General features: G+C 44.5%; 2 non-coding genes across 2 annotated transcripts; one reads left to right on the top strand and one right to left on the bottom strand.

The window, feature by feature from the left end:
• Window positions 1-10,630: 10,630 nt before the first annotated feature.
• trnaq-cug (transfer RNA glutamine (anticodon CUG)) lies at window positions 10,631-10,702 on the top strand. Its single transcript has one exon. It is a non-coding gene; the product is annotated as a tRNA-Gln (tRNA).
• A 10,427-nt stretch (window positions 10,703-21,129) lies between these two features.
• trnas-aga (transfer RNA serine (anticodon AGA)) lies at window positions 21,130-21,211 on the bottom strand. The gene has a single exon. It is a non-coding gene; the product is annotated as a tRNA-Ser (tRNA).
• Window positions 21,212-24,721: the final 3,510 nt, after the last annotated feature.

The following is a 24,721-nucleotide window of genomic DNA, read 5'->3' as shown; positions in this document are numbered from 1 at the left end:
AAACAATTTCTGGACTTCGTACACGAGTTCACAGGGTTAGACTACTCAGCCGATAGAAGTCTGCACAGATCGAGTTGTATGTATTGATTACTTCTGATAGTTTCGATGATAGATGAAAATTCTGCTAACTGCGATCGTCGGAAATCACTCCTGCTTCACTTGTATGGAAGACAGCTCAATTCACCATTATATCACCATTGTTCCATCATTCTGCAGGAGGTTTGTTTCCTCACCCATCTTCAGTGGTGCATGACTGTAGATCGAGCTGGTGTCTGAATCCGGTTGATCACTGTGATTCCCCACCCTGGCTCAATTCCTGTTATGTCCAGTTGAGGTCTCCATCTTGCGACAGATCGGATACACAAAACTCCTAGTAATTCGCTCGGAATCGGACAGAAGTGAAAATGATCCCTTTCAAAATTCCAAGAGCTCCACATCGCTTTTTGCCTGTCGCATTATAAAACCAGAATATATAATTGATCTGTTGAAGAACACGGAAACACGGAACATGGAAAGTTCCTTTCGCTAAACCTTGAAAACAAACGGTGACTGAAAAACTGGAGGAAACTGAGAGATTCCCCTAGGAAGGACACGAAGAAACTGACTGCAGTATTGTAGTGAACAAACATCAAGGTAAATCTTTTCATTCTCTTGTGCTGTTTCATGTTTTGGTTCATGATGAACCAACAGAAGTTCTTCGTTAGTATAGTGGTTAGGATCCCCGCCTGTCACGCGTGAGACCGGTTTTCAATTCCCCGACGGGTAGACGCTGATTTTACAGCTCTTTTACAAGAGCAATATTGTCTTAAAAATACAAATAAAATTGAATAAGTAATTTGGCATTGAAGTGATCAGTTAGTTGACCATGGGAAGGTGGAATATCTCTTGTTCGTCGGAGTGCAGAACGGTAGAGTCTCCCAAGAAGAAAGAAACGTTGCGTTCAGACTGATTCTTCGAATCTCCCTGGGAGAGTCTGCATCCCGCACCGTTCTTTGTTACACTCAACGACTGAGTCCATCACCCCGACCAGAATAAACCGTGGCTTTTGTTGTCAGCTATCAACTCCCTCATGGCATCCCCACATTAGCAAAACAACTGACCAACATTAACTGTCACCCTATAATTCTTCATTTGTATCCTCATCTTGTTTTGGTACGCATAATGACTCCAGGCCCCTACTGTGCAAAGGAAAATCAGAGTTTAGAAAGAACTTTCTTGCCGAGGTTGAATCCACACTGTTTGTGAACATTCCTCGCCCAGGTGCTGGGTTAACTTGACTTACAGTAGCTCTTCCCACTTCCCTTCCTTTCTGTAACGGACAACATAGATTGTGGCTGCAGTTGAATTGCCCAGAGAATTCAGGTCTCCTCAGTGATCCTGTCATCGACTATCCTGAAGAGGAGGATTGTTGATCAATAATGCAGGCAGCCGTGCTTTGGGTCATCACTCCATAGACTGCTGTCTGGCAAGAAATTAAAACAATGTTCACTATCGGAAACTGGAGTTGCACAAACTTCCTAGCAGGGATACTAACAGGAATTGCATGGTAACAGTTGACGAAATTCTCAGATATATCAAAGATGTTTGTGGATCATTCCAGGACAGTGATGGCACAACTACCTCCGCTCTCAGCCAACAGAACATTTAATGCTGTTTAGTTTTGAGAGGAGATTTTGCAGCGTGCTGGCGTTTTGTTAAAAATTTCATTGATTTTCAGACTTGAAAATCAAGCGCTGTTATCCAATTACTGCAATACTGGGGCCATACTGATGCTCTCACGACCCCGTCTGGTAGGTACGCAGAACAGAAACTCTACAATCCAGTAACGTTGCTCTGTCTCCTTCATCCTTCAACGCTGGCAGATGTTGTGCATTTGGAACAGCATATGCCAAATTGTAATAACACCTTGACAGCGTTTCTTCAAACTGGAGACACCATTTAGTTGGAAAGAGGATACCATGGGAAATTCAATACAGTAGGCCTGCAAGCCGACTCTGTAAGAGCCATCATCAGAAGTTTGTGATATCACTGACGACTTATACGTATTGTTTCCTACAACTGAACCCAATACCCCGAGGTTGCAATTACAGACGTCACCCTTATCCTCATGATGCATTTTCAAAGATAAGGATTCATGCAGTCCATCACAAGAAATTTAATGCCATCGTTCAATACATTTCCATTGGGAAGTGTAATTTATCTGGGCAGTTCAGTCCAGTGCTCTCTTCACAGCTCTAACATTGTTACCAAAGTAAAAAACAGACTCAACATTGCCCGAACCCCGTCACCCGCATTTGGACTCCAGTAGGTTCTTTTGGGTTCTGGTGAGGTCATAGCTGGACGAATCTGCGTAGTTAACTTCTCTGACGTCAGCTCTGAACAACTTATGTGCTCACTGTCATCGGCTCTCTAACTCCTGTCATGTGTATTATTTATTTGTTTGTATATTTGTATTTGCAGAGATTGTCGGCCATCCAATTCGCTGCAGGTCGGATTTCAGCCAGCCATCCAATATGCTGCAGGTCGCCTGAATGGATGTCCTGTTCCTTAAAGAGCTTTCAAAAACCTTAGCAAAGCTCTTGAATGGCTTTTCTGTAATGATTGGGATGGCTGTGCCTGCGATGCTGAACCAGAACTTATTCTCCACCTTCCCTTTCCTCAGCACCATAGATCTGGATTTGGTTGTTTTGAAACGCATCCGGGCCCACTCCACCAGTTTTCGAGCACCTGCAGAATCCACCGGCATTCCGTGACTGATTCTGTGGTGATTGTGAGGTCATCCATGAATGCCCTGATGGGTGGTATCCGTTGAGTGGAATTCATTCTGTGCCCTTTGCACTCTGGTTCTGCAGACTTAGTGAGTATGCTCATGGCTAGGGAGAACAGTGTCACTGAGATTGTGCATCCTGCAATGATACCGATCTCCACTTCGTGCCAGTTTGATGTAATTGCTCCTTTAGACACTCTGACCAGGAAGTCGCTGTAATAATCAGCGATAAGGTTTCTAATTCTGCTAGGGACGTAATGTTTGGTCAGTGTGAGCTGCACCAGCTTGTGCGAATGGAGCAATGTGCATTTGAGAGGTCGAGCCACAACACTGGCAGGTTGCCCTTGTTCTCTCTGGCATCCCTGATGAATTGTTTCACCACACCAGCATGCTCCGGACAGTCCGGCATCCCTGAAATGCAGCTTTCTGGACTGATGTACCAATATAGGTGTTATTTGCTTGGTAAGTGCACAGCCGATTGGAAACAGCACTGAATAAGATCTTCGCCTCGACACACAGTGGGGAGAAGACGCGGAACTGGTATACCTAGGTGGCGTTTTCCTCCTTCGGGATCCAGACCACTTCAGCCACTCTTCACCTTTCTGGGATCTTCGCTCTTCTCCAGAAAACTCGCCGCATCTTCCACAGACGCAGCAGGAGTTAGTGCAATTCTTGAACACTTTGTCCGAGGTGCTGCTTGGTCATGGAGCAGAGCTTGCCCTTGGTATGCGGGTGACCTCTTTGACTTCCTTTAGCTGCAATTCTGACATGACGAACTGGACATCCGGTTCAGGGGATCTATTAGGATTTTGCAGTCTCCCAACTCCTGCTCTCTTTCAGGATCACTGTAAATCTTCTTCAAATATTGATCTATGTCTTCCTACGAACAGGCCAGTTTCAGGCTGTGCCTCAGCCCCAGCAACTCCTTGTTGAATCTGAAGGGTTTGGCGTTAAAGGCAGCACGTTTTCGGGCCTTTCACGACGTCACCTCCGATGCCACTCTGCCCGGGGGAGGGCCTTGATCTTCTTTGCACTTCAGCTGGGTCAAGCAGATGCTCTCCTCTTCTCCTGCCTCATCGTCAGACTGGGCTGCTCGTTCTCCTTCCCTCTCGGGCAGCCCTGAGGGTATTGTTCCTTTAGATTCATCGTAGCTTTTGTGGCGGTCCTCTTCTCAGAGGGCACAGATTGGGTTGCCAGTCCGTTCTGCCCCGGTCGCTGTCTCTTCGGGCTGTTACTGACTCGCCAGTCGTCACCACTCTTCTCGTGTTGTCACGGAGTCCCTGCTGGCTGTCACTGATGAACGTACGTCTACAGATGCCTCTGGACACACCTTCTGTGATGCCCCTGGAATCATCAGGTTCTTCGGGAATATGATTCATAAATAAAGATGCAATTAAATTGATCAAAATCCATAGTTGTAATACTCATTTACGTGAACAAAGGATTGTGGACTTCTGTGAGGTACAGTACTATAATTTATCTCGATCTACACTTCCCAGATCCTGTCAATGATAATTAAATTAATGACATGGCCTTTATTTCCTGACAAAACGTATCCCTACTCGGAACTAATTTAAAACATCCTGTGTTCTCTGCTGAGGAGTTCCAAAGTGCTCGTCCAGTTCCACTTTACTCCACCTTCTGTCCAACATCCAGGTAGACAAATTATGCACTGTCACAGAACGCTCTGCATCTACTGATGGAAAAATTTCCATCTCGAATCATTAAACACAAAGGCAATCCGTTTATAATCTTTCAACATTTAAAACTTTAAAACCTCTCAGCTCTGTTGTCAACCCAATGCCCTCTTGTTTTGAATCACCCCCTTGCTGGGGAAAAAAAACTAAGCCTCACATTACCCATGCCCCTTATGATCTTGTATACATGTCTCAAATCGTTCCTTGATCTACATTCCAGGGCATATGCAACTTTCTTTTAATAATGTCCCTCAATTCCAGCAACGATCTGCTGACTGTGTCCTGAATTATTTTTATGATTTAATACCAACATTTCTATAGACAAATGAAGAAATCTATACAGAATATTCTCAGAAACACCTCAGCCACGTGTTACATAACTGCAACAACATTCCTTATTCGTTTATTCACTTAGTGCCCTGACTGATTACGCTATCTACTTCTGACACGCGTTCAGTGAACTGTGCCCTTTGCACTCCTCGGCCCCTCTTTACCATAACACTCCCCGGGGCTCCAGCCTACACTGTATAAATCCTAAACTGGTTTCATCTCCCACAATGCTGTGCTTCACATGTATCTGGATTGAATGCCGTTGGCGATTCCTCAGCACACACTGCTTGATCACCCACTTGCAGTTTTATATCGCTACCTACATCATTTGCAAACTAATTGCGCCTTCTACTTTCACAGCCAAACCATTCATAAAGATCGCAAGCAACACAATTGAATTGAAGATAATTGAGCTGAATTGAATTGAATTTAATTGACTTTATTTCGTGTATCCTTCACATGAGGAGTACGAGCCTTTACGCTATGTCTTCGTCTAAATGTGCAATTTGTAATTTATATTAATTTGTAATTAAAAGAAGGATACTTATGTGAGAATGCTGTCTTGGATTCTACAGTTCAGCATTTAACACCATAGTTCCATCTAGGCTGGACAAGAAGCACTGAGATCTCGGCCCTGACCCTGCCTTGTGCAGCGGGATCCTGGATTTCCTATCAGATCATCAGCATGTTGTAAGAGAGGGCTCCCTAATCTCAAACCCTCTGACTGTCAATACAGGAGCCCCTCAGGGCTGCTTACTGAGTCCTCTCCTTTATTTCCTGTACGCCAACGTCTGTATCGCCATACACAACTCCAATATACTAATTGAATTCGCTGACGACACTACATTGATTGGCCTAATTTCAAACAGTAACAAGGTGGCCTGCAGGGAAAAGTCATTTCTCTGACACAGTGTTGTCAAGAAAACAATCTCTCGCTCAATGTCGCAAAAACAAAGTCGTTGCTTGCGGATTGCAGGAGGAACGGAGACGGCCTAAACCCTGTTGACATCAGTGGATCTGGGGTTGAGAGGTTAAACCGCTTCCAATTCCTCGGCATGCACATCACTGAGGACCTCACATAGTCTGTGCACACCGGCTCTTCTGGTGAAAAACTTACAAACAGCACCACATTCAACTCAGACATTTGAGGAAGTTTGGTATAGTCTCCCAAATCCTAAGAACTTTCTACAGTGGCAGAATTGGGAGCATCCTTACTGACTGCATCGCAGCATGGGATGGGAACTGTACCTCCCTCGTTCGCAGGAGTCTGCAGAGAGTGGTACAGACAGCCCAGAAGATCTGTATAACCATAGAATCATATAACAATTACAGCACGGAATCAGGCAATCTCAGCCCTTCCGGTCCGTGCCAAACGCTTACTCTCACCTACTCACACTGTCCCGAACTCAGCCCATAACCCTCCATTCCTTTCCTGTCCGGATACCTATCAAATTTTGCTTTAAATGACGAAAGCGAACCTACCTCTACTTCTTCTACTGGAAACTCTTTACACATAGCTCCGACTCTCTGAGTAAAGAAATTCCGCCTGGTGTTACCCTTAAACTTTTATCCACTAAGTCTCAACGCATGTCCTATTGTTTGAATCTCTCCCACTCTCAATGGAGAAAACCTACCCACGTCCCCCTCATAAGTTTAAATAGCTCTATCATGTCCCCCACAACATTCTACACTCCAAAGAATAAAGACCTAATTGTTCAATCTTTCCCTGAAATTTAGGTGCTGAAACCCAGGTAGCGTTCTGTTAAATCTATTCTGTACTCGGTCTATTTTGTTGATATCTTTCCTATAATTCGGTGATCAGCACTGTACACAATACCGCAAATTCGGCCTTACCAATGACTTGTGCAATTTTAACATTATATCCTAACTCCTATACTCAATGCTATGATTTATAAAGGCCAACATACCAAAAGCTTTCTTCACCATCCTATCCACATGAGATTCCACCTTCGGGGAACTATGCACCATTATTCCTAGATCACTCTGTTCTACTGCATTCTTCAATGCCCTACCATTTACCATGTATGTCTTATTTGGAGTATTCCTATCAAAGTGTAGCACCTCACACTTATAAGTATTAAACTCCATCTGCCATCCCTCAGCCCACTCTTTTAACCGGCATAATTCTGCCTGCAAACTTTGAAAACTTACTTATCCACAACGCCAACTACCATAGTATCATCTGCATACTTATCATCTATCGTTCTGAACCACCCGCCCCCCCTCCGACTCCATGATTCAGGACGTTTACACGGACAGGTGTGTATAAAGGGCCCGTAGGATCATTGGGGACCCAAGCCTTTCCAACCACAATCTATTCTAGCGGCTACCATCCGCGAAGATATATCGCATCATAATAGTTCCTTCCAAATGTCTCCGGGATAGCTTCTTCACCAGGGCATTAGAAGAATAAACTCACGCTGAGTTGAGTGCACACTATAATACATTACCTGTTCTATTTATTATAAATTATTGTAAATTACCATGATTGAACATTGTACATTTGGATGGCGAGGTAACGTAAAGATTTTTACTCCTCATGCAAGTAAAGGATACAAAAAATAAAGACAATACAATTCAGTTCAGTTCAATTCAAATTCTGTTCCCAGCACTGATTTTCTTGGAACGCCTCTGTCCACAGATCTCCAGTTAGAGCCTTCAAACATTGCTTTCTGTTTGCAATCTCCACCGAGCCAAAATGATCTGGATGAGCCTAGCATGAAAAGCCTTGTTGAAAGCTTTTCAATTTCGATTAATGCAATTTCCACAGTCCGGCCCTCATCAACCATTTTACATAAAATATGTGATCATGTTTGTAAACTATAATCTCCCCCACACAATGCCATGTTGGCTACCCTGAAAAAAATGCCTTTACCGATGTCAGTTGATTCTAAAAATTAATGTGAGGATTAATGCACGAGTCAACCATTTCCTGGACTGTCTCTATTACCTTGTTAAACAGGGAAACACTATTGGCTCATCAACAGTCCTCTGCAAAAACCGGTGTGTAACATGCTGTAGGGTTTCACTGATAATGTAATGGTTTCTCTGTAGATGCAACGTTTGGGTTATGACCAGATAATGTTGTTTCTTGTGAGCTGGAAGAGAGAATTTCCCAGTCTTTTGGCGGGGGAGTGATGAGGAGGCAGACGCGATTGGAGAGATTTGATAGACCACCGGGCGAGTTGGTCTTCGAGCGAGGGCCCGAAGGGCAGCGACGATCGAAGGAGTTTAATGGAGGACAATTGGCTTATCGGTGAGCTCCAACTTTGTGCAACAGACTGTTTCATAAGATTAGACCCTTTTCTTTTTTTCGTTCTTTTTTTACTAACCATATAGTCAAAGTAAGAACGATAAAGCCTAATCGTTTAAACGGATATTGAGTATTGATTGTTATTTCCGTACTGAATTGTAACAGGTGACACATCGCGCAGCATCCACCCAAACGATTTCTTCAGTTTGTCCGGGCCGGGAGTTATCACCCACTATATTAAGCCGCTGGCTAAAGAGAGAGTCACCTGTGCAATTAAAATAATCTACAAAAATCTCCATGAATGCCGCAGAAATCTGCTATCCTGCCTCATTCACCCAGTAATCTCTGATGTATCCCATCCAGTCTGGTGAGAGTCCCAACGCTCCCTGCAGCTTGCTATAAACATGCCGTGGAATATCCGCGTATCTTCCTGAACTTTCCTTACTGCGTCACTTTCAGTTTCAGGAATATTGACATGAACTAATCAAAACCTCTGGCACCAGGAATACGTACTGTTCTCTGCCCCTGAGATGTTCCACTTTCCTACCTTCCCTGTGAAGTCCTTCTTGTTATTAATGTATGTGCAAAGTGCCTTGCTATTCTCCTCAGTCTAGATATGTAAAATCATTCCCCCTCCCCAAGCATCATTCCGTACTACTGATTCTCCGAATAATTTGCATATATTGAAAATTTATCAATGGCCTTGTATAAGTTCCACTTACTGAATATTCCTTGTGGTTCGTTTTCCTTTTTGACTGAATTTGCAACATTCCTGAACAGCACGACTGCAAATAAGTCCCAGAGGTCAGATGTCAGTTTAGTCAATAACAACAGCTCCCAGCGTCTAAACTCCCCATTTCCTGCCAAACACAGTTCCCATTATCTTGCCCTCAGATTAGTAGATTCCACCTAAGGATTGTGTAATTATTTGGGGTGACTGTTTTCAAAATAGTCTCTCACAGAAATTCCTCAGCTGCAAGAGACATGGCCCAATGCAAGGTCACTTAAATGTGTCTATTCTATCTGCTTCTAACACTACCCCTAGCTGTGAATTCCATTCAGTTTCTGAGAGTGAAAAAATAACCTATGGCATCCCGCACTGCTATGCATTCCTCCAATCACCTTAAAATTACACCTCCCTCCCCTCTTTCCCGTAACTTCCACACGAAGGGAAATGTTCGGGCTGTCTAATCAATACATGCCTTCTATCAGCAAGTCAAATCAAGTCGCTTTTTATTGTCATTTCGACCATAAACCGCCGGTGCAGTACATAGTATAAACGAAACAACGTTCCTCCAGGACCATGGTGCTTCATGAAACAGGACAAAAATAAACCAGACTAAGTGAGACAACACAAGGCCACACCATACTGTGTAAGAAAACATAAGATCTACACTAGACTACAGACCTACACATGACTACGTAAAGGGCACAAAATAGTGCAGGGTTGCACAATAATTAATAAATAAGACAGTAGTCACAGTAGAGGACAAATTTTAATATAATAATAAATGATGCAGATGTCCGTCTAGACGCTGAGTATTAAAGATTCTGGTGCCTTGGTAGAAGAAACTGTTGCACAGTCTGGTCGTGAGTGCCCGAATGCTTTGGTATTTTTTTTCCAGATGACAGGAGGGAGAAGATTTTGCATGAGGGGTGCGTGAGGTTATTCACAGAGTCGTTGGATTTACGGCTGGAGCGTGTAGTGTAAATGTCTGTAATAACGGGAAAAGAGACCCTGATGATCTTCTGAGCCGACTTTACTATCCGCTGTAGGTCTTGTGATCGGATACGAAGCAGATTTCGAACCAGGCAGTGATGCAGCTGCTCAGGATGCTCCCGGAACATCCGTACAATGTGGTGATGACAGGGGTGGGAAATGGACTTTTCTCTGCTTTCGCAGAAAACTGATGTGCTTTCTTGGCTATGGAGCTGGTGTTGAGAGACCAGGTGAGATTCTCCGTCAGGTGAACACCAAAAAATGTGATGCTCTAAACGATTTCTACCGAGGAGCTGTCGATGTTCAGCGGAGTATGGTCGCTCCGTCCCCTACAGTAGTCAAGAACCATCTCTTTTGTTTTGTTCATATTCAGAGACATGTTGTTGGCTCTGCACCAGCCCGTTAGCCGCTGCACCTCCTCTCTGTATGCTGACTCGTCGTTCTTGCTGATGAGACCCACCACGGTCGTCTCATCGGCGAACCTGATGATGTGGTTCGAGCTGTGTATTGCTGCACAGTCGCGGGTCAGCAGAGTGAACAGCAGTGGACTAAGCACACAGCCCTGGGGAGCCACCGTGCTCAGTATGATGGTCTTGGAGATGCTGCTCCCGATCTGGACTGACTGAGCTCTTTCAGTCAGTCAGCATCTTGCATATCTCTTTCAAGTCACGTCTCATCCTGGTCCCTCCAAACAGAAGACTGCTCGCTTCCTCAACATGTCCTCACAAGACATGCTCTATGAAGTATAAAGTTCAATGTAAATATATTATCAATGTTTTCACGAGTCACCACATACTACCCTACGATTCATCTTCTTTTTTGTTGTTCGCATGAGCACATCTGGTTCCATGGTGTAATGGTGAGCACTCTGGACTCTGAATCCAGCGATCCGAGTTCGAGTCTCGTTGGAACCTGTTTCCTGCATTGAATTATACACAATGGAGAATTGTGTATGGATTATCTGTGACAATTTCAGTGAGAGGACTCATCGGTCGTGAGATCACGCCTATGTGTCTGAAGGCCCGACAGAAGGACTGAGTATGAGCTGTCACTGTACGGAGTACGGGCTCCGTGATGCAGACGGAGGATACAGAATTTTCGAAATTCGAAGACATTCGTGATGACTGCAGTTTATATTATTATCCTTCAGTTTTCTTTTTTAAGAAAGTGTTTTCTTTCTTGTTGGCGTCATGGTTATTTTTATTGGGGGTGTGGTTGGGATTTGAAGACTAATATTCCTGTTTGAGTTTTCAGGTGTGAATGAATGTGTGGATGCGGAGCTGGTGCAGGGGCAGGGTTTCAAGGTTCTGGATCATAGATTCATGGAGTCATAGAAAAGTGCAGCACAGAAACAGGCTCTTTGTTCGATTTGATCCGTGCTGCATCAATTAAGCTGCCTAATCCCATCGAACTGCACTGGGACCATATCGCTCCATATCCCTATATCCACATGCCCATCCGAACTTCTCTTAAATATTGAAATCAAACTTGCATGCACCACTCATTCTGGCAGCTCGTCCCAACACTCTCACAAACATCTGAGTGAAGAATTTTCCTTCCTGTTCTCCTGAAATTTCGCCTTTTACCTTTAACTCATGCCCTCTGGCTGTAGTCCCTCCCATCCCCCATGGAAAATGCACGCTTGCATTTACCCAATCACTGGGACTTCATCTGTGCAGCGGTGATCGATACCAAAGGGATGGTTTTCATCTTCAGTGGAAGGGAGTGGTGGTCATTATCCTGAGGTTCATTGCTGTTTTTTCACCACACGTTTTCTGGCAAACGATCATCGCAATTCGGAAACAAGAGAAAATCTACAGATGCTGGAAATTCGAGCAACAAACACAAAATTCTGGAGGAGCTTCACAGGCCTGGCAACATCTATGGAAAAAAGTACTTCTTCCGTAAATGCTGCCTCACCTGCTGAGTTCTATCAGCAATTTCTGTGGGTTGACCATCGTACGTAATAGTCTGTAATTTCCCTTTGGAATCGAAGACAATTCGATGTGACTGAACCGAGGCGAGACTGCGGTTCCTTTGCTGAGAGCAAGGAGGACACAAGCTTCAATCGATGCCAGCGCCCTGTTGAAGGCGAGATGGAGGTGACGAGTTTCGGGCAAAATTGAGACTGTGTTTTACTTTGGTAACAATGTTAGGTCTGTGAAGGGAGCACTGGACTAAACTGCCCCGAGAAATTACACTTGCCAATGGAACTGTTTTGAACGGTGGTATTAAATTTCTTATAATTGACTGCTGAATCCTCATCTGTGAAGCTGCTTCATGAGCATGAACATGAAGTCTGTTACTGCAACTACGGGTAATGGGATCAGATTTAGGTAACTGTACGTACAATACCTATGTCACAAGTGATATCACAACTTCTGATGATGGCACTGCCACAGTCGACTGGCTGGCCTACTGTATTGATTATTCCAGGAAGTCCCCTTTCCATATAAATGGTGTCTGTAGTCTGAACAAACACTGTCAAGCGATTATTACAATTCGGTGAATGTAGTACCAAATAAATACCATCGGCCAGCGTTGAAGGATGAAAGAGACTGGGCAACGTTACTGGATTGTAGTGGTCCTGTTCTGGGTCCGTAGACAGACAGAGAAAGCTAGAGAAAGCAGTATCTCCCAGTGGCCACACATTTTAATTCCACGTCCCATTCCCATTCTGTTATTTCAATCCACAGCCTCCTCTACTGTCGAGATGAAGCCACACTCAGGTTGGAAGAACAACACCTTATATACCATCTACGTAGCCTCCAACGTGATGGCATGAACATTGTGTTCTATAACTTCCGTTTATGCCCCTCCTCCCCTAACTACCCCATCCCTGATTTATTTATTCCCACCTCTCCTTTTTACTCCCTCTGCCCATCAGTCGTTTGCCTGTTCTCCATCTCCCTCTGGTGCTCTCATCCCCCTTTGTTTCTCCCTTGGCCTCCTATCCCTTCATCCTTTCCCTTCTCCAGCTCTGTATCCCTTTTGCCTACCACTTTCCCTGCTCTTATCTTCACCCCACACCCTACGGTCTTCCGCTATGATTTCGGATTTCCCCATCCCCTTCCTACTTTCAAATCTCTTGCTATCTTTTCTTTCAGTTAGTCCTGACAAAGGGTCTCGGCCCAAAAGTTGACAGTGCTTCTTACTATAGATGCTGCCTGATCTGCTGCGTTTCACCAGCATTTTGTGTGTGTTGCCAGCGTAAACTTTGTCCGCCACACTTCTCTCGGGGATGCTGCGACAGCCGGTCTTTGTAAACCTGTCCGGCTCCGTGTCCTGCAAAAACAAACACCAGGAGACTGGGACTAACATGGATTTCCCCCCTGGTATGGGGAGAAGAGGCAGCAATGCACCTCACCGTCTGCTCCTTCCCACCCCACCTTCACCGCCCTACCTACCTCAGCACTGAAATAGCTTCTCTCTACCCACTCACTCCGAGTTCAGTCGCTGTTACACTCCGCCTCTTCCTCACAACCGCCATCTCCGGACTCAGTGCCGATCTCAAAGCCTGTCTGTAAAGCTTTTCTCTGAGCTATAGGCTGCTGGTGGGAGGAGGACAATGGTAGCGCCCTACTCCCGGGCACAGGAACAATCTATTCCCGGCTGCTGTAAAACCGCTCCCGGGCACATGTTCTGTTGTCCTGTCAATCAGGTCAAGGGGCGGAACGACGCTGCGCATTCGCTCATGTTTGAATGACGTCATAGAGAGAAACATCGCTGTTCCTTCCCTCAATTCACTTTCTGAGCGTCTGTTCGGAGTGTCCGAGTCTGCGGAACGGTCAGGGCGGATTTAAACCGGGCATTAAACATATTGTCCACTTGGCATAGTTCTTTCCAAAGTGTTTCAGCTGTTCTCAATGCATTCTACAGTCACTAGGACACAATAAGGGAATCGGCATGAGCGCTGGGAAGTGTGAGAGCTTATATCTTACTGCAACAGACCTTATTTAATGTTTCGAAGTGACGGAATCGGTGACCGAGTGTTACGCCGAACGGCTCTCAATTATAGACCCGTTCAGGGATTACTGGAGAAATGATGCTGAACACAACGTTCTCGATAAACAATAGACAATAATCAATAGACAACAGGTGCAGAAGTAGACCATTCGACCCCTCGATTCTGCACCGCCATTCTGAGATCATGGCTGATCATTCACTATCAATACCCAGTCCCTGCCTTGTCCCCATATCCCTTGATTCCCCTATCCATCAGATATCTATCTAGCTCCTACTTGAAAGCATCCAGAGAATTGGCCTCCACCATCTTCCGTAAACCCACCCGTCGAGGGCTGTCTACAGTCTGGGTTGTTTCATATTCTAAATGACCACTTCAACACAGTTTGTTTTATTCAAAAAATTCTCCTGTATTTCCAGTTTTCATTTCCAGCAGGAAAAAGGTCACCGCGACAGGGAATCGAACCCTAGTCTACCGATTGATTGGAGGGGAGATTAACCACCACACTAATGAGAAATAAAGGAGGGGACGGAATCTGTCACAGGGATTACAAACAAGAGAAAATCAGTAGATGCTGGAAATCAAATTAATGCACTCAAAATGCTGGAGGAACTCCGCAGTCCAGGCAGCATCAAAGGAAAAGAATAAACAGTCGACTTTTCTGTCTGAGACCCTTCATCACGGCGATCATACGTATGTCAAGGTATAAGAGAGCTCACAGAGTCACTTTGATGTCTGTTTGTTGGGTGTAGAGCAGGCGCCTTTCACACTGTGTGACTGGAGGGGTGTCAGGATGCTTTAGCGATTCAGTCAGTTAATGAGTTCAATGACTGGCCAAAGGAAGGGGTCCCATTAACGTCCAACTGCGAGTTTTTTCAATTGTTTGAAACATTTCTAAACAGGATTTGTTTTTCCCTTCGCTGATGCCTGAGGTAGGGAACCATTTCTAGCGCCGATTCTGTCAACAGTCGATTGGCTCCCCAAATTCCATCAGTATGTATACTTTGCAACGAGGTGGGGGGGTGGGGGGGAGACCTAGTCTCCCCCTAGTTGGACCTAGTTTATACAAATGTCCCCGACGGGTACCGGGCGGAGCCCCGCCCACACCTCGGTTACTCAGACCACGTCTTTGTTATGCTAATCCCAGCATACAGACCGCTCATCAGGCGCTCCAGACCAGTTCAGAAGCAGGTGAAAATCTGGCCTGCAGGAGCTGTCTCTGCTCTTCAAGACTGTTTTGAGCACACTGACTGGCACATGTACAGGGAGGCTGCAACTGATGGCGACTCTAACAACTCAGAGGAGTGCACGGCATCAGTGACTAGCTACATCAGCAAGTGCATTGACGATGTTACTCTGTCCAAGACCATCACTATACGCGCTAACCAGAAGCCATGGATGACCGTGGAGGTCAGTGCGTTGCTGAGGACCCGTGACTCCGGATTCAGAGCAGCCGACAAGGCAGCCCTAACAACCGCAAGGGCCAAATATTACCTGGCCATCAGAGTGGCAAAGCGTGCACACGCCGATCGAATTCACAGCCACTTCCAGGGCAGCAGCAATACGCTGCGCATGCAGAAGGGCATGAAGGATATCACCAATTACAGGATATCAGCAGACAGTACGGGTGATGTCTCCCTCCCTGATGCGCTGAATAACTTCTACGCCCGTTTTGAGGTGAAAAATGTCGTGGCGGCGAGGAAGCCCACCCACAAACCCCTTACAAATGACCAGGAGCTGTGTCTCACCGTGGTCGATTTGAGAAGATCCCTGAGCAGGGTCGACCCACGGAAGGATGCTGGACCAGACAACTTTCCTGGTAGAGTGCTTAGAGGATGTGCAGACCAGCTAGCAGATGCTCTCACTGACATCTACAACATCTCCCTGAGCAGCGCCACCATTCCAACGTGCTTCAAGGCCGCCACCATCTTTCTCGTGCCGAAATCTACAGTGTCGTGCTTAAATGACTACCGTCCCGATGCACTTAAGTCTATCATCATGACGTGTTTCAAGAGCTCTTCATGAGGCATATCAGGACCCTGCTGCCCCCCCTAATTGGACCCCCTGCAGTTTGCGTACAATCCCAACCGCTCAGCAGACGATGACATGGCCATCACCCTCCAGCTGGCACTAACCCACCTGGACAAAAAAGACTTATACGTTTAGATGCTGTTCATAGACTTCAGTTCAGAATTCAACACAATCGTCCCTCAGAAACTGATAGGAAAGCTGAGCCTATTGGGCCTGCACACTTCCCTCTGCAACTGGATAATAGACTTCCTCACTGGGACACCTCAGTCAGTCCAGATCAGGAGCAACGTCATGTGAACAAAACAAGACAAATGGTTGTTGACTTCAGGACGGCACGGAGCGACCACTGCCCGCTGAACATCGACGCCTCCTCAGTAGAGATCGTTAGGAACAACAAATTACTTGGTGTTCACCTGGCGGAGAATATCCCATGGTCCCCCAACACTAGCTCCATAGCAAAGTAAGTCCAGCAGCATCTCTACTTTCTGCAAATCTGAGTAAAGTCCAACTCCAGCCCACCCTCCCCCCCCCCCGCTTCACCACACTTCATCACATTCTACAGGGGTTGTATTGAGAGCATCCTGAACAGCTGCATCACATCACTGCCTGGTTTGGAAATTGCACTATCTCGGATCGCAAGAATCTGCAGTGGATAGTGAGGTCAGCAGTGAAGATCATCGGGCTCTTTATTCCCGCCATCACGGGCATTTACAACACAGGCTACATCCGGAAAGCAATCATGATTATGAAGGACTGCAAACTCTTCTCCCTCCTGCCGTTGGGGAAAAGGCACCGAAGTATTCATGCTTTCACGAACAGACTATGTAATAGTTTCTTCCCCCAAGCAATCAGACTGCTCAATTCCCAGAGCCTGGACTTACACCTTACAGCCCTATTGTCCTGTATATTATTTATATTAATGCCTGCACTGTTTAGTGCACTTTACGCAGTCCTGGGTAGGTCTGTAGTCTAGTGAGGCTGTTGTTTTTTTTTTCAGTCTATGCTATATTTTCGTAGATCCGTCTAGTTTTTGTACTGTGTCATGTCACACTATGGTCCTGTAAAACGTTGCCTCATTTTTTACAATGTATTGTACCTGCAGTTATGGTCGGCATGACAACAAACGTGACTTGACTTGATTTGCTTTACCCTGCAGTCCAAACACAGAGTGTTGTGTTTCTCCGGTCTGTGGGAATGACGCGACATCCACTGGTCGGAATAGGAACAACAACGGAGTGAGGAATGATCCTTCAGAAAGCAGCTCGGAAACTAATAAGCGAGTTACAGAACTGAATCTTATAGCAAAGGAGACGGTTCACTGCCCGAATCTCCAATCGATCATCAGGCGATTGCGGTATAGTGATGAGCATAACTGCTTTCGAACCAGTAGACCTGAGTTCGATTCTCGGCCATTTAAAAATCTACAATTTCAGGCTATAAAAATAACCTCTTTCAGAGCACAATGGGCATGGAACTCTTGGGACCAAGTCGACCACACACACACTAATTCATGGGCGATTATCTGTGAGTCTAAGCGTTTTATTAATTATCATTCAGTGTTGTAAATCAGAGATTGAATTCATATCCTTCATCTGAGATGAAACCAACTGGACTACGGCTGAACGATCGAGGACCCCAAATTAAATGAAAAACACAACACTAGTTCCGGCCAGTCCGTTAGTTCCAAGGACTCCGCTCGAGGAAACACTTTCTGGACAAATCGAACAGACAGATGTCTGACCAAAGACACCTGCATCCTGGATATTATCTCCTTTTCCCTGTTCCATCGGGCGGAAAGCACAAACGCCTGAAAGAACGTTTCAGTCCCGCAGTTTTGTCTACTGAATCGTTTCGCAGTACGATAATGTGTACATTTGACCTCACAATCCACCTCGGTATGATGCTGTAGCTTATTATGTACCTGTACTGTTCTTTCCCTGTCACTGTTGCACTTTATTCTGCTTTGTGTTATTGCTTTACCTTGTGCGATCTCAATGCACTGTGTAATGATTTCATCCTTATGAACAGTATGAACGGCGAAGGTTTTCACTCTATCTCGGCACGTATCTGAATTATAACAGTTCAAAGTCCCATCGCGGCAGCAGAAGGGAACCCCGGCCTACGGTAAGCGCAGCGTTTCCCAGCTGGCAATGAAACAAAACAGAGAAGAAACATCTGCCGGATCATTAGCTGCCAACCTTTCGGTTAACAGCCGAACGCGCTCAGCGATGCGACACAGAGGCAGGTTTTGTGGAAAGTAAGAATAAATCGTTCAATTCTGTGCTGCAGATCGTGAAGAACAATCGCTGCTGGGCTGGACCCGATTTTTACAGTCCACATGACCGGTTTGCATCAGAGAGTCACAGACAATATCAAACAGAAAATGCTGGAAATACACAGTTATCAGGACAGGAGAGTCCAGTACCAGAGGGCATGGATTGAGGAGGAGAGTCCAGTCCCAGAGGGCATGGATGGAGAATAAGAGATCAGTTATTTAAAACAGAGTTGAGGAAGAGTTTCTTCTCCCAGAGAGTTGTGGAGGTGTGGAATGCACTGCCTCGGAAGACGGTGGAGGCCAATTCTCTGGATGCTTTCAAGAAGGAGCTGGATAGTTATCTGATGGATAGGGGAATGAAGGGATATGGGGACAAGGCAGGGACTGGGTATTGATAGTGAATGATCAGCCATGATCTCAGAATGGCGGTGCAGACTCGAGGGGCCGAATGTTCTACTTCTGCACCTATTGTCCTTTCTCTATTGTCTATTGACTCGAAGCTGCACGAGGAAATTTTAATGCATCCCGGGTGCATCGCCAAACAATTCGGACACGACTACACACTACCTTCTGAGTTCACTTCCGGAGTTTATCCAAACGGAAGAAGTGCTGCGCCTGTCCATTCACCTGCTCCTCACAACTTTCAGGGTCCCAAACTGTCCTTCCAGGTGAGGAAATACTTCAGCTGTGTGTTTGCCTGGGCCATCTAGTGTATCGGGTGTTCCCAATACGACCTCTACTCAATACGCAAGTTAGATTGGGGAACCATTTCGTCGAGCAACTTTGCTCCGTCCGCAACCAGCAGGATTTCCCAATGGTCAAACATATTAACTCCGCTGCCCATTCACATTCTGACATGATGGACCATGGATTCCTCTACTGTCACAATGAAGCCAATCTCGGGTGGAGAAGCGGCACTTCATATACCGTTTGATAGCCCTCAGACTGATAGAATGAACATCGATTTCCCTAACCCGGTAATTTTTCCATTCTTTATTTTAATTTTCCATTCGGGATTCACTTTTCCTCGCACGTCTACCTGGGTCTATTCTTACCTGGGTTCAACAATCATTTCCCAGTTTTCAAAACTCCCCTTTCCCCAACATATCTACATTCGCTCCTCACCTGGCCTGAACTATCACCTTGTAGCTTGAACTCCTTCTCTTTCCCCGCTTTGTTATTCTGGCTTCTTCCCACCTCCTTTCAAGTACAGATGAAGGAACACGGCCTAACACTCCGATTTGTTATTCCTCTCCATAGATGCTGACTGACCTGCTGAGGTCCTCCAGCGTTTTGTGTGCTAAACATTAAATTTGTTTCCCTTTGTACAAATGTCACCGACGTGCGTGAACTTCGCAGTGGAGCAGCAAGTCGTTGCTTTATTTAATTTGCACGTTGATGTGAACAAGAAGTGAAACATCCGGGCTCCTGGGTTCACAAAAAGACCTGGAGAGTCGCAGTGAGATCCGTGAGGCAGCCACCGTCCACTAGAGGGCACCAAGGGTTAGGGACCTGTGCAGCAGCGCACAACAGTTCCAAGTTCAAAAGAAATTCATTACAAAAGCACAAATATGCTACCATTAGGAGCGTTTTCTTGCGGGTATTTAAAGTAAGTGCAAAGAAACAGAATATAATCAGTGAATGAGTGCACGCAAGACGGACAATCAATGTAGAAAGCATAACAGACTGTGAAAATATAAAAACGTAAAATCAAAATAAAAAATAATATAAAGTTAACCAATGGGGAGCATCCCTCCAAGCAAAACATCCCCATGACCTGAGCAGACAAATTGTGAAGAAGGAAACATGGAACGCTTGGCTCAGAGTTGGAGACGTCTTCCCAGAAACAGACTGGCTCCTTGCGGTTATACAGGGCCAGGTGGTTAACCGAAAAATATTTGAAATACATAATAAAAGTCCTACAAATTAATGACGATGAATGCAGAAAATGAAAAGATTCACCAGGAACAATCCAAGACATAACAGGATTGAGCAGCAGTTTAACTCAATCTGATTACTTACAGGGGACAATCAATTGACAAACATCAGTTATCAAAATCTTGCTTTAAAATACAAACTCATAAAAGACAAAACACATTACTATAAATACAAATCTGTTCTAGATTAGGGTCAGAGTCCCACACGTTAATTTTTGTCTGATCCATTATTACAGATCGGACAATCCATAATAACCGTCTAGATATATAATATTTCAGGATGAAAAAGCAGTAATAACGTACATAATCGATATGGCCATTGCAAACACACATAACATACAACAACCAATAAGTGAAAAACAACAGAAATATGCTGAATTAAAAGAATAAATTTAAAGACTATTGAGCATGAACAGGGTGTAGAATGTCCCAATGTAATATCAAAAACTATCATCTCATAGCCCCTACACAATAGTATTAAACAGTAATGATAACAAACTAATATTTCTGTAAATCTCCTGAAAACCACTAGACTATACGCCACTCGGCAATCCGTTCAGGTTTTACCAGCCTGAGCTGAGAAAGTCATAATAATAATAACAAAGCAAAAATGTCGACAGCATGAAACGTCGAGTTTGAAAGTGAGTTGTGGAAACGATCCGTGTTGGTGTGAGTGAAGTTGAGTGAATTTATCCCTCTGATTCAAGTGGCAATAATATAAATTTAAACATGAAATGCATTGGTGCCCTGTACTAGTTTCTGCCTGTTTTATCGTCCATGTACTATATATTCAGCTTATAGCAACATGAATGTAAGCAAGACAGGTCGTGGTAGTGTTCTGTTTTCTCTATGTGGATATATGTCTTTTCTAATGAATGCATTAGGGACAACAAGGCGCGCACAAAACGGACAGCAAAGGCCACTGGATCAACAGCGCCCCTGGATAGGCTTGAACCACCAACATTTCGGATAACTGCCGAACAGCGGCTGACCGATTGCATAGTAGAGGCCACCCAGATAAATGTGGAAAACAGGGGATGTTGCTGGTTTTGCAGGCGGCGAACAGTGATCGGAGTTTACTTTTACAATATATATCCGTGCAAGGGAATCAGGGAATCAAAACCGATATAAACAGGTAGTCGGCAGGATTCGACCCTGCGCGGGGAAACGCCACTGGATTTCTAGTCCATCGCCTTAACCACTCGGCCACGACTACAAGTGCTCTAGTGTTCTTCCACCTATAATTTATATTACAGTAGACTCAGATAGAGTTATTTACCAAATTAATCAATCGGATGTTTCATCAAAGACTCTCAGATATCACGTCGGTTTAGCCAGAGATGTTTTGCAGAATCCATCGTTTTTGGAATAAAACTGGAACTGGGGTTTAAATGTTAATTTACTTCCTTTGATGTGTATTACTTCATATGTTGTCATTGCTTTGCTCTTTGTTCTAGTGGTTACCCATTGTATTTTCCCCCGTGTGTGTTTTAGGGCAACTTTAATATCTTCAGTGTTTGCGAGCACCATGCCTTTACACATTTAGTTTTGCTGATTTTGCTTGATTTCATACATTTATATTGCAATTCAATATAGAAATATCGAAAACGTACAGCACAATAAAGTTCCTTCGGCACGCATGCTGTGCTGAAAATGTACTTACTTTAAAAATTACCTTGGATTACGCAGAGGCCTCTATTTTTCTAAGATCCATGTACCATTTTTCCTAAACTCCATATTCCAATAATACTAATTCCAGTTAAATTACCGATGTACAGAATGGTATGAAATAGGGTACACTTATCATGTTTCTTCATGTTTTTATTCGGATAATATTTTTATATCCTTATCTTTATGTTTTGATTAATCATGAATGCTGCTGTTCCTTCTGTGCCATATTCACTGAGACATATTAACAGTAATGTGATTCCCAGGAATTTCCATGGATCGAGAAAGAGGACATGTTGGCCACAGAGGATTTAAAATATGTAAGATAACATGGAACTCGAATGGCTCAACGACAGTGGAAGCATCAGATCAAGTGCCATGTGCTTGGAAATGAAGATGTCATTTTGCGGAACCGCTTTACATCTTCCATTTTGTGAGAGGAAAATTTCTGTGTTTTAAAGCAAACATGAAGTTCTTTCAGGTAATCTGCTGGTTAAGAGATATTTTCCAAATCCGAAGTTATTTGTGAGGTGTTTTTTGATATAATATAACATGCAAATATGTGAATGTTGGGGTTGATGCCTGTCTGGAGTTATTTAAACAGGTTTCTAAAGGGAACAAGGAGCCATAAATTACCAGTTGACGCTTGCTGGGAAGAGGGAAATAAATGGATGCTGGCCTGGAGCAGAGCTAGCAAAAGGGAGAGTTCAAGCCAATCAGATTACCTACGGTTAATGACGCTGGAATGGGACAATTGAATAGGAAAATATGAATACAGAAGTGGAAACTTCGGATGTGCTACCAGTGATAACTATTTCTTGAAACCCACAATCCCAAGGAAGATCCCCAATTGCAGTGACTGGGAGAAGAAAGGATCGATCACGTGGCCAACTGAGCTGCCTTAATTTGGTGCTGTAGTTGGGAAAAGTAGTCTGAGTGAATATTGATGCAGAGTGAACAGCAGAATTTTTGTTCGAAGTTGTTGGCCCAGTTTGGACATAGTTACGTTGCCGTTTAAGCAGAGACAGTAACGTGCGAGTTTTGATTATTTACAAGTTTCGGAGTATATTTCTAACCTAGTTCCATTGTCAACACTAGTGGCCTGGAACAAAAATACTCTTCCGGATGCATTGCAGAAATTCCATTTCTTATCTTGCACAGAAAAAAATGATCTGGTTAAACTTGCAGAAGTTGAAATATCTGAGAGTTGTAAACCTATCCACATGACATTTCCGTGTTATTTGCCAGGAGATCTGCTCCTTAATCTTCTACAAACCATGGAGAGAATGGCAGTATAATCCCAGCAAAGCGGTTGTTGGTTATTATTTTATTTATTCCTAAACTGAACTCACACCTACGAGGTGTGATTGTTAGGTTTGTGCCCTGAGTTAGAAGGAGTCAGTTTTAGCAAATCTAGCACAATTATTTTTCAACATAGTCCCCTCCTACATTTACACATTTAGTCCAGAGTCGTGGAACGTACCGATCTTGGCCCTCCAGAAAGTGTCCAAAGCAGGCGTGTTTGATAGGTCAGCGGCCTGAGGTAGACGGAGATAAGTTATACAGCTCTCGTTGCGTGCACACGCTGTTCAACTCTTTGAGGGATTGTTCAAACAGTTTGAAGATAATAGCTCTTCGCGCTGATTGATAAATTCGTGGTCTAACGTGGCAGGGGATGTTATTAACTTCAAACTTTCTGCATTCTCTCTCAAAGTGTTGGCCCGCTGTTGCAAGTAACGGGAGATAAAAACATTTCCTTCTACCTTAAGCCACTAACTTTATCAATCACCCCTGATGAGTTATTAACTTCAAACATTCTGAATAATCACTCAAAGAATTGACCTGTTTGTACATGTAACAAAAGCTGTATAACTCATCTCCTTCTACAGTAGGCCACGAACTTCTCAATCACACTCGGCTTTTCTAAAGACCATGCACGATCAGGATTTGTTTTCTCATGTGCTAATGTGAGACAGGCACCATTTGCAGCCCTTCCGACTCTTTGAGAGTTCGGCCCTCACTCAGTCCGATCGCTTGTGAAAGCTCATTGGCTGTTGTATAACTCCCTCTGTTTGAGGATGACGATGCCAACTGGCCGCAATAAAACCTGCTGCAGAGTGAGGATTGATCCGGCAGAGAGCAGCTCGCGGTCTGTGGAAACACATGGAGCACGGGAGACGCTTTACTACTCGAAACTCCTGCAACATGGAGAAATAGTGTATAGGGATGAGAATAGCTGCCTTTCAAGCAGCTGATCCGGGTTCGATTCCCAGCGATCACCGTGTGCTGTACCTGTTTTTCAGAACATGTCTCACAAACGTCTCGGTCTGGAATTACTCAGCCACGTTACTTCTTTCTCTGTGAAATCAACATTTCTGCCCGTCGTTCGTCTGCCATTTTAGCCCAATGTTTCTCTTTCCGAATGACTTACCGCCATCGTGTATTGGTCTCACCCCATCAGAGATGTACCCCTTTTCACTTCCCACCCCACTTCTCACCTTCTTTGACACTGGAAGATATCTTATCTCACCATTTCCAATTTCGTGTCACGATCAGAAAGCTTAATCCCGTCTCATCACTCACAAATGTATCTTGAGTTGATGAATGTTTCCAGTATTGTCTGTTCAATTAGTTCAATACCAGACACAGCTTTTTGCAACGGAGAACAAGATGTGTTGGGAAATCGCTGAGCACGACAAGAATTGTAGTTTTGCACGCGAAATTCTCAGCAAATCTCAGAAAGTGATGGAGTGAGTGGACGGAAACTTAAAGTGGAAGCACAAGTTTTTATTTTTTAGTGAAATGTGTGTTGTGTACACAGGTGACGTGATGGCGATTTGCGGTAAAATATTCTGCTGAAGAATAGCAGACGATGGTTTGGATCTGCAGGCCTCTGGATATCGGGCCCAGGAATTTCCCGCCGCGCCATTCTGCTGATAGGTAAATATCTCTGTTCTTCTCCTGTCTTTTTATTTATTAATATTGCCGCTTTCCCCCGATTATCTATTGTGTTATTTGTTGGAATATTTTGCCTGTCTAATTTCTTCCATGTCTCTCT

This window comes from Hypanus sabinus, chromosome 31, assembly GCF_030144855.1.
Source record: "Hypanus sabinus isolate sHypSab1 chromosome 31, sHypSab1.hap1, whole genome shotgun sequence".
Lineage (NCBI taxonomy): Eukaryota > Metazoa > Chordata > Chondrichthyes > Myliobatiformes > Dasyatidae > Hypanus > Hypanus sabinus.
This window is presented reverse-complemented; position numbering and strand designations above follow the sequence as displayed.